The sequence below is a fragment of the Grammomys surdaster genome, unplaced genomic scaffold (assembly GCF_004785775.1).
Source record: "Grammomys surdaster isolate TR1022 unplaced genomic scaffold, NIH_TR_1.0 193, whole genome shotgun sequence".
Lineage (NCBI taxonomy): Eukaryota > Metazoa > Chordata > Mammalia > Rodentia > Muridae > Grammomys > Grammomys surdaster.
The window spans coordinates 11,656,535-11,665,060 of NW_021604638.1; positions in this window are offsets into that span (position 1 = coordinate 11,656,535).

Sequence of the window (8,526 nt, forward strand, 5' to 3'; positions counted from 1 at the left end):
TGTCTGTGTTTCTTCAGTACTAGGTTTACAGGTATAAGCTGACACACTTGGCTTTTGTATGTGGGGGCTAGGGTCAAACTCTGATTTCATGCTGGCTCAGAAGCACAGACTAAGCCCTCTCCCCAGCCCCACTGCAGCCAGTTTTTTTTCCCATGAGAAATTATCACATCAGCTGTAAACTCCTAGGGCCCTACTGGTACCCTAAAATACAATCATTGCTCTAGGAGATTTTCCTAGGGTACCACGGACATGGGAATTGAACCCAGAACATTTGGGGGTCCCAAAGCTCTTAAAATTCTCAGAAACCTCTCTCTTAGATGACCATAGGTTCACCAGACAGCCAATCTGTGAACTAGGCCAGAGGAAGATAGAGCGCTCTGAAGTCTCACAGTCAGCGATCCCAGAATGCCATCCTGGCCCCTTAGCTAGCTTACATTTGATTCACTTCCAACTTTACTGTCAGACTCTCAGCTGTTCCTTCTGACCAACAGCCACCTTTAATTTAAATTCCCCCTTTTGTGCAAAATAAGAAAAAAATGGCTACCAGTGAGGGACAGTCGATTTTTGTGTTTCCAAACAGCACCACCTATGCAGCTTGCTTCCTGGGCCCAGGTTGAGCCTCCTCCAGGTAGGTGTTATATAATTAGACTTTCCTGTTATGACTGGCAGGCTGTGAGCCTGAGAACTTATGTTTGGAGCTCTCCCCAGCTCATGTGGAGCCTGGCAAGCTAGCTGGGGGTCTGATCAGTGCTGTGAACCCAGCAGACAAAGCAGCCAGGAGAAATACAAAAGCCCTTTGCAGCTTAGCCTTCAGCAGACAGGACTGTGGAAGCGTCACCCTCAAGGGGCTGAGCTGGTGGCCTGAAGCCCAGGTTTGGTATCTGTCTCTATCCTCCTGGGAAATCCAGCTTTGCCTCTCAAGTCCCACGGCCTGTGCTGCACTGACCACACTCTGGGCCTTCTGTAGATTCTGCAAACACTGGGCAAGGGTGAGACAGACACCAGAAACCCCTGCCCAGCCTAATGCACAGTCTCCTAAAAGGCCCAGGCCCTGGTGGCCCAATCTTATCAAGTGCCTGGTCCTAGCCAGTCACCAAGCCATCAGAGAACCCTCTGGATAAACTGGACACTCCTTGTTCTTTAATGAAAACAAAAATCTTGGGCGTGGGCTACAGTGTTCACAGGTACAGGAATTCAAGGGTAGAACTCCTTTGTAAGCACAATGTTCTGAGTTCAATCCCCAATATTGAAGAAAAAAAAAATCAAAGGCTAAACTTTGTCAGCCTGTTTGTCTACCTGTTCTCTTAGGAGAACCAGCTTGCTCAATCTATTAACCAACTTCTGTGATTTTTTTTTAAGGTGCTTCTTGTAGGTTAGGCTAGCCTGGAACTTGGATATTGCCAAGGCTGGCCTTGAACTTTTGACCATCTTCCACGTGCTGTGGCAACAGAGGCGTTCCATTACACCCTGCTTTTCTCACCTTCAGATACCTACACTTGAGGTCTGCCATCTGGCTTTTCTTCTGAACCAGTTTTAAACACCTTTCTGGCTCCTTCTCTAAAAATATGTTTGGTATCTGTGCAGAAGCTAATAAATGACTCTTTGCCTGGGGAGTTCCCAACACGAACAGGAGCAAGCACCCCACCCTCCCAGGTCTCACACCTCTGACTATGGCTCAGAACACCTATCCTTCTGCTGCTTCTGGTACTTTCCAAAGCAACTTGATGCCTGTGCTGTAAAAACCCACTTCATCCTGGGCCCACTACTTGTGTTTGGCAACTCCGTCCCTCTAATGGATGCACACGTGTCTTTTGAGTACTGACATAAAAGTCACCATGGAGACATAGCCACAATGGCTAATTAGACAAAAGAGCGCATCTCTCAAGCCGGCAGCACGGATGCCGTAAATGGGCATCATATTAGTCAATCTCCTATGCCTTCCCGTCTCTCTCAAAACATCCACAGATGGTCCCTGGCAACAGAGCCTTTATGTGGAAGCAGTCTTTTAACCCACTGGCCAGATCCTTCCAGATCTTCAACCATGGGCTTTGTTTGGATGCTGGCACACACACCCAAGGCAGCTGGAGATGTGAGGGCTCTACTGACATAGCTCAGTTGGTAGGGTGCTTGCTTGCCTTGCCTGTGCTAGACCCTGGGTTGGATTTCCAGAACTTAATACAACAGAGTGGAGACACGTGCCTATAATCCCAGCATGGGGGTACAGGCAGGAGGAGGATCAGGAGTTCAAGGTCATCCTCAGCTACCTAGAGATTTTGAGGCAAGCCCAGGTAGTAAAAATAGCTACCCTGATGGGGGTTGGGGGTAACCAGCCACAGGGGTACTCGTCCACTGCCAGCATTTCCATCTACTGACTAGGCTGCTCGCTCATCTGGCTCCTCCTTCTCCCTCCCACACATTACTGTACTCGCTCCATCACACCAGCCTGGCTCGGCCATCAGCCACCCTGTGGGCAACATCTAGCACCTATATTGATTGGCTTTGGGGTATAAAGCAGGGCTTTTCTTGTTGGGTACACACCTGAGTAGCCTGGAGACAAAGAGACTGCCCACACTCTAAAGGGAAATGGAACCCGATGAGGCACATTTACCAAATCCTGTTCCCTCCAAAGACTGTGAAGAACCTGTGGTGATTGGTGTGATTGTCAATGGCACAGGAGCTGGAATCACTTAGCTAGCCTTCAGGCACAACTGAAAGGAATTATGGTGATTAGGTTAACAGGTTAACAGGTTAACTGGAGCAGGAAGACCCACCCTAAGGAGGGCGGGTGCCATCTCTGGGACTCAAAGAGAAAGCTAGCCGAGCACAGCTTGCCTGTGGCTGCTTCCTGTCACCACCTTAACTTCCCATAGTGATATACTGTAAACCCTTAAACTGTGAGCCAAAAGGAAAAACAAACAAAAAACAACAACAAAACAAACAAAAACTGTTGTCTCCTTTAGATTGCTTTTTCCAGAGTACCATGACCCCTTAGCTGAAGGGGAAATGTCCACAACACAGAATAAAACCCTCAACTGTCCACACGCCTGTCTCAGATACTAAGAAATGAGTTCAAATAACTTGTGGGTAGTGGATGGCTGGCTGGTTTGGCTAATAAAGAATCTGCTGAGACCAAGACATTACAGACGAACTACAAATGTGTGCTAGGAATCTCACTCAGTTACCAGGGTGTTTCCTTGGCATGAACAAGGCCTTGGGTTCGAACCCCAGCACAGTGGCAAATGTCTGTAGTCCCAACACTTGGGGGTGTACACCGAAAGATCACAAGTTCTGAATCAGTCTGTTACCTATTAAGCTTGAGCCCAGCCTATGGGGCTATGTGAGACCTTAGTTTGACAAAAGAAAACAAGCTGACAAGAACAGTACCTATCAATGTAAGGGGTGAAGTGGGCCCTACTAGAAATGGAATCAGGTCTAGAGAAATCACGGCTTCTGAGAAAGAAAGACAGATGGACAAGGGGAGGAAGGTCGGACACAGATGAGAGCTGAAGATGCCACTGGAGCGGAGGTTGGGTCATCCCCATGATAGTTGGTGCAGCTGTCAGCTTGACAAAGATCACTCAGGAGAAGGGTCTCGGGGGTGCCTATGCAGAACCATGTGGGTTGTGTTCTTTTCAGTGGAAAGCTCAGCCCACTGTGGGCGGCACATTTCCTTGGCTGCAGCCTTGGACTCTGCAAATAGGGAAGCTGAGCAACACGCATGCATCATTCAGTACTTCCTGGGGTAGATGTGACTGTCATGATGGGCTTGTCCCATACCTTTGAAATGTGAGCCAGAATAAACCTTTTCTCCTTTGACTATCAGAGTACTTTATCACAGCAAAAGGGAAAGAAAGAAAAGAAATGAGGCTAGCCTGGGCTACGTAGCCAAACCTGTCTCAAAAATCTAAAATTAAAACTTATGTGTTTCTCTGGGCTGGTAAGATTGCTCAGCAGATACAAGCACTTCCTGCCAGGCCTGATGGCCTCAGCGTGACCCCTGGAATCCACATGGTGGAAGGAGAGAGATGAATCTCAAAAGGGGTCCTTGAGCTCAACTCGTAGGGAAGAGTTGGGGGAAGGACTGAGGGCCTTGAAGGGGATAGGAACTCTGCAGGAAGACCAACAGAGTCAACTAACCTGGACCCCTGGGAGCTCTCAGAGACTGAGTCACCAACCAAAGAGCATACACAGGCTGGTCTGAGTCCTCCAGCACATAAGTAGCAGACGTGCTCAGTCTTGGTGTGGGTCCCCCAACAAATGAACAGGGGCTGTCCTCAAAGGTGTAGCCTGACTGTGGAATCTGCTCCCTAACATGGCTACCTTGTCTGGCTGTATCGGGAGAGGAAATGCCTAATCTGCAGAGACTTGGTGCAGGGAGGGTGGGGGAGCGGTACCGGAGGATCCCACTGTCTTAGAGGAGAAGGGGAAGGGGGATGAGAGGAAGGACTCTGTGATAGAGGGACAGAGAGGGGGCAGCATGGGGATGAAAATCAATGAATGAATGAATGAATGAATGAGTAAATATAGTGGTCCTCGGACCCCTGCACACAAAGCATGACATGTGTCCACATATACCCACACAAAATAAAAACAATTTTTATATAATAATAATAATAAAGGCATGCAGTGGTGGCACACGCCTTTAATCCCAGTACTTAGGAGGCAGAGGCAGGAGGATTTCCGGGTTCCAGGCCAGCCTGGTCTACAGAGCAAGTTTCAGAACAGCCAGGGGCTACACAGAGAAATCCTGTCTTGAAAACAAAGCAAAAACAAAGAAAGAAAGAAAATTTCTCAAAGAAATACAAATGAAAGCCACGGTGAATATTCACATGTCTATTAGAATGATTTTCTGAGACAAGGTCTTGCTGTAACGACCAAGCTGCCCTCGAACGTGTAAGCACTAGAGTGCATCCTACCTCAACTTCCTGAGCAGCCAAGACCATAGCCTGTGCCATGACCCTCTCGAATGCAAAAAGTACTGACAAGAGTGCTGGGCTTCTTGGGTGCTCACCTTGTGTTGCTGGGATGTAGGCTATTACAGCTGCTAGGAAAGCGGCTTGGCAGTTTTATCCCAAGACCAGCCTCTGGCACGCATGCACACACCTACCAGCACACACAGTAAAAGCCCCCTGGGGCTTCTGTCCTGAGCTGGTGCTGTACTCTAATGTGGTGAGAAAAGGGGAGAAAGTAGTCAGGTTTGGAAAATAATCTGCAAAATTATATATGCATGGCTGGGAATCTTCGCACTCTTGGGAGAATCTACTTGGGAACAAGAGTCTTTTACTTATGTGGAGGCTTCCGTGTTCGTTGAAGTGATACAGGAATGGCCTTCAGAGCATCACTGGCGGCAACAACAGTGGTTCCTGTTCCATGTCGGCACGGCTCTCGGGAATAATCAGCATCCAGACAACGCAACTTCTGATGTGGTAACTGACCCTCCTGCTGTTTGGAGGAAACTAGTCTCCAGTCTAGTCCAGCTACTAGTCAGCTTCCTGGAGTCAGAGGGCGGGCAGGCAGAGTCTTCCAGTTGGCTCAAAGAAGAACCAGTGTGCCTGGCTTCAGTCTGTCTTAGGTCTAAGGCTAGCACTCAGGCAACATCAGGTGCTTCCAAGTTGACTGAAGCAACACGCCGCACATGGCCAACACCCTGTGGCCAGAGGCTCTCTACTCCGTGTGAGCACCGGAAGTATCCCATCATTGAGCCTGGTCACAGGGGGAGGCGTGTAAAAAGCTAACATGGCCATTGGGCAGTGAGGCCTCGTGCCTTCCAAACAAGGCCAATGGGCCGAGGGAGGATGCCAAGTCTCCATTCTGTCTCCTGAAAAGCCTTTGACAGGCCAGTGACATAGCTCAGCAGGTGAAGGCAACTGCTGCCAAGCCTGATGACCAGGGTCCAGTCCCTGGGACCTACATGATAGCAGACAAGCACGAGCTCCCAAAAACTGTCCTCTGGCCTCCCCACACGTGCCACGACATATGTGTGTTCATGGGTATGTACACACAAATAAGTAAATAAATAAATAAATAACTTTATAATTTTTTTCAGAAAGAGGCCCCCACCTTTGACAGCCTTGCTGCTGTTGTGAGCATTAAACAAGAAAAGGGAGTTAGTGTGCACGGTTGTGCAAGGAGTAGGCAGGCTTTAGCAGAAGTGTCATCTCTGCCCTGCTTACTGTGTGGCCTTGGGAAACTGTCAGAGCCTCTCTGTTCCTCGGGTGGGAATGACTGACAACTTCACAGGGGCAGGGGAGAAGGAAATGTGGCCATGTTGGCCAAGTGTCTAGCAGTACACTTGACCCTTAGAAAGCCCCAGTTCATCTTTGGTCCTGATACTAACTCAATGACTGTCCCTTTGCCAGTCCTCTGGAAAGCAAACAAAGCTGTGGGACTCAGGGCCCTCTAAGGCATCGGGGCAGCTGCATCCCTGGGTTAAATCTAGTGTGCTTGTACATTCCTTATGGGATCACAGCAGGCTCACACATCACCAGATCAAACCATTGGCCCACCTTTCCAGGGAAGGAAACAAGGAGGTTTGTTCTCAGTGGGGTCTGGACCACAGGAATTAAAGTCACTAGATTTCCAAGGAAGGGACGGCCCATAGGATGAGGCAGCCCCCTAGAGAACTCTAAAGTGACCAAAAGGAAAGTGAAGCCCAGAAAGCTGAAGGTGCCACCCAGATGTCCCAGCCCTCACGAATGTCACTGAACAACAAAACTAGAGAAGCCTGGATGAGCTGGGATGTGGTTGCTATGTGACAAAGCCACACCTAGCAACAGCTCCCCAGCTCCAGGTCTGGTACCCTGCCTCTCCATCACCAGCCCCCTATCATTCACCTGGCAGTGATTCCTCCCTAAACAGTCTGGCAGAGATCTCAAGCTCCGCCATGAGCTGCCCCGGATGCTCCAGGGAGCGGGTGCAAAGCTTTCTGTTCCGTGTCACGCCTGTGGTGACAGCTGAGTTAAAGAGCATGTTCAGTCACTGCGCTCAGAAACCACACACACGAGTTCTATCTACCGGGGTTTCGGAATGAATCGGAGTTCCAACTCTCCTCTCCCCCAGTCGCATGTCTGCACAGGGTAACCTTTTGAAGTGAGTTTGATAATTAGTCATCGTGGCCTAGTTAAAGAAAACAATGTGTTCTCCAGTTGCACTTCGTTTCCAGTGAGAGACGGACACTAAACGGTAACTTTCACCTTGCTAAAACGATGCTCCTCCACTGGTCCTGCACCTGCCCAGTAACTTTCACCTTGCTAAAACGATGCTCCTCCACTGGTCCTGCACCTGCCCAGTGTTTCCCGGGGTTCGGTCTTTAAGCAGCTGTGCCTCTACACAGATGCCCCCATCCCCCCACCTTCTGCCACATCTGGTTCACTCCATTCTGTGGATTGGGTGCCATGATGCTTCAAGCATACCACGACACCAGATACTCTATAACACAGACACTTTGCCCCAGTTTGATACTCTGAGGTGTCCAGCCCCCACCCATATCCAGCTCCACCCACTGTCCAGTTTCTCCTGTCCCAGCCACGCTGTCAACTTGCCCTTTCCTGCACAGAGGAAACTCACACCTACCTCAGGGCCTTTGCACGGGAGAGAATTTCATGCTTGAAACACTCTGAGCGCCTAGTGGATTCCTTTCACCCTCCAGCTCTTAGGCCAAGCACAACTGCCTAAGGGGAAAAACTCCCAGTCCTGTAGCACCCTGCAAGGAAGTATCGCCAGCTGCTGTAAACTGTAACTTCATACTAAATGTACCTTTTCTGTGATGTGTTGTCTCCTAGATACACAACAGCTTGTGCTTGAGAAGGGGTTAAGGGGATCTGGGGAGATGTCTCAGTCAATGAAGTGCTTGTCAGGCAAACATGACCACCCACATAAAATGTCAATCATGGTGTGAACGTCTGTGCCTCCTGTTGCAGGCACAGACAGGAGCATCCCCGGAGCTCACTGGACACCCAGCCTAGCCAAATTGGAGAATCCAGGTTCAGTCAGATCCGGTCTCAAAATATATGGCGAAGAGGGATAGAGAAAAATGTCTGCCCTCTCCACTGGCCTCCTCACTCACATGCCCACACCCACACCGACACACATACACACAGCCACGTGTCTCTCTCACACACATTTATGAGATGGATGGATAAGAAAAGGCTTTAAAACAAAGACATCTGGTACATATCCAAAACCAACTGCCAGCTGTCCACCCCATTTAATGTTTGTCAGACACATACACAGGGACACTGATTCAGGCTCGGGGGGGGGCTAGGCTCACCTCCCCTTCCCCCTAGAGCACTGCTCTCCAAATTGTCAAGACTCCGCTGTCCAAATCCCCAAGCTGCCACCTCTGACCAGCCACAGCTTCTAAGACACTGACAGAGTAGGTTTAAAACAAAACCCTCCCTCCTTCCCTCTCCCTCTCCTCCCTCCCTTCCCCTCCCTCCCCCTCCCCTCCCTCCCTCTCCCTCTCCTCTCTCCCTCTCCTCTCTCCCTCTCCTCCTTCTCCCTCTCCTCCTTCTCCCTCTCCTCCCT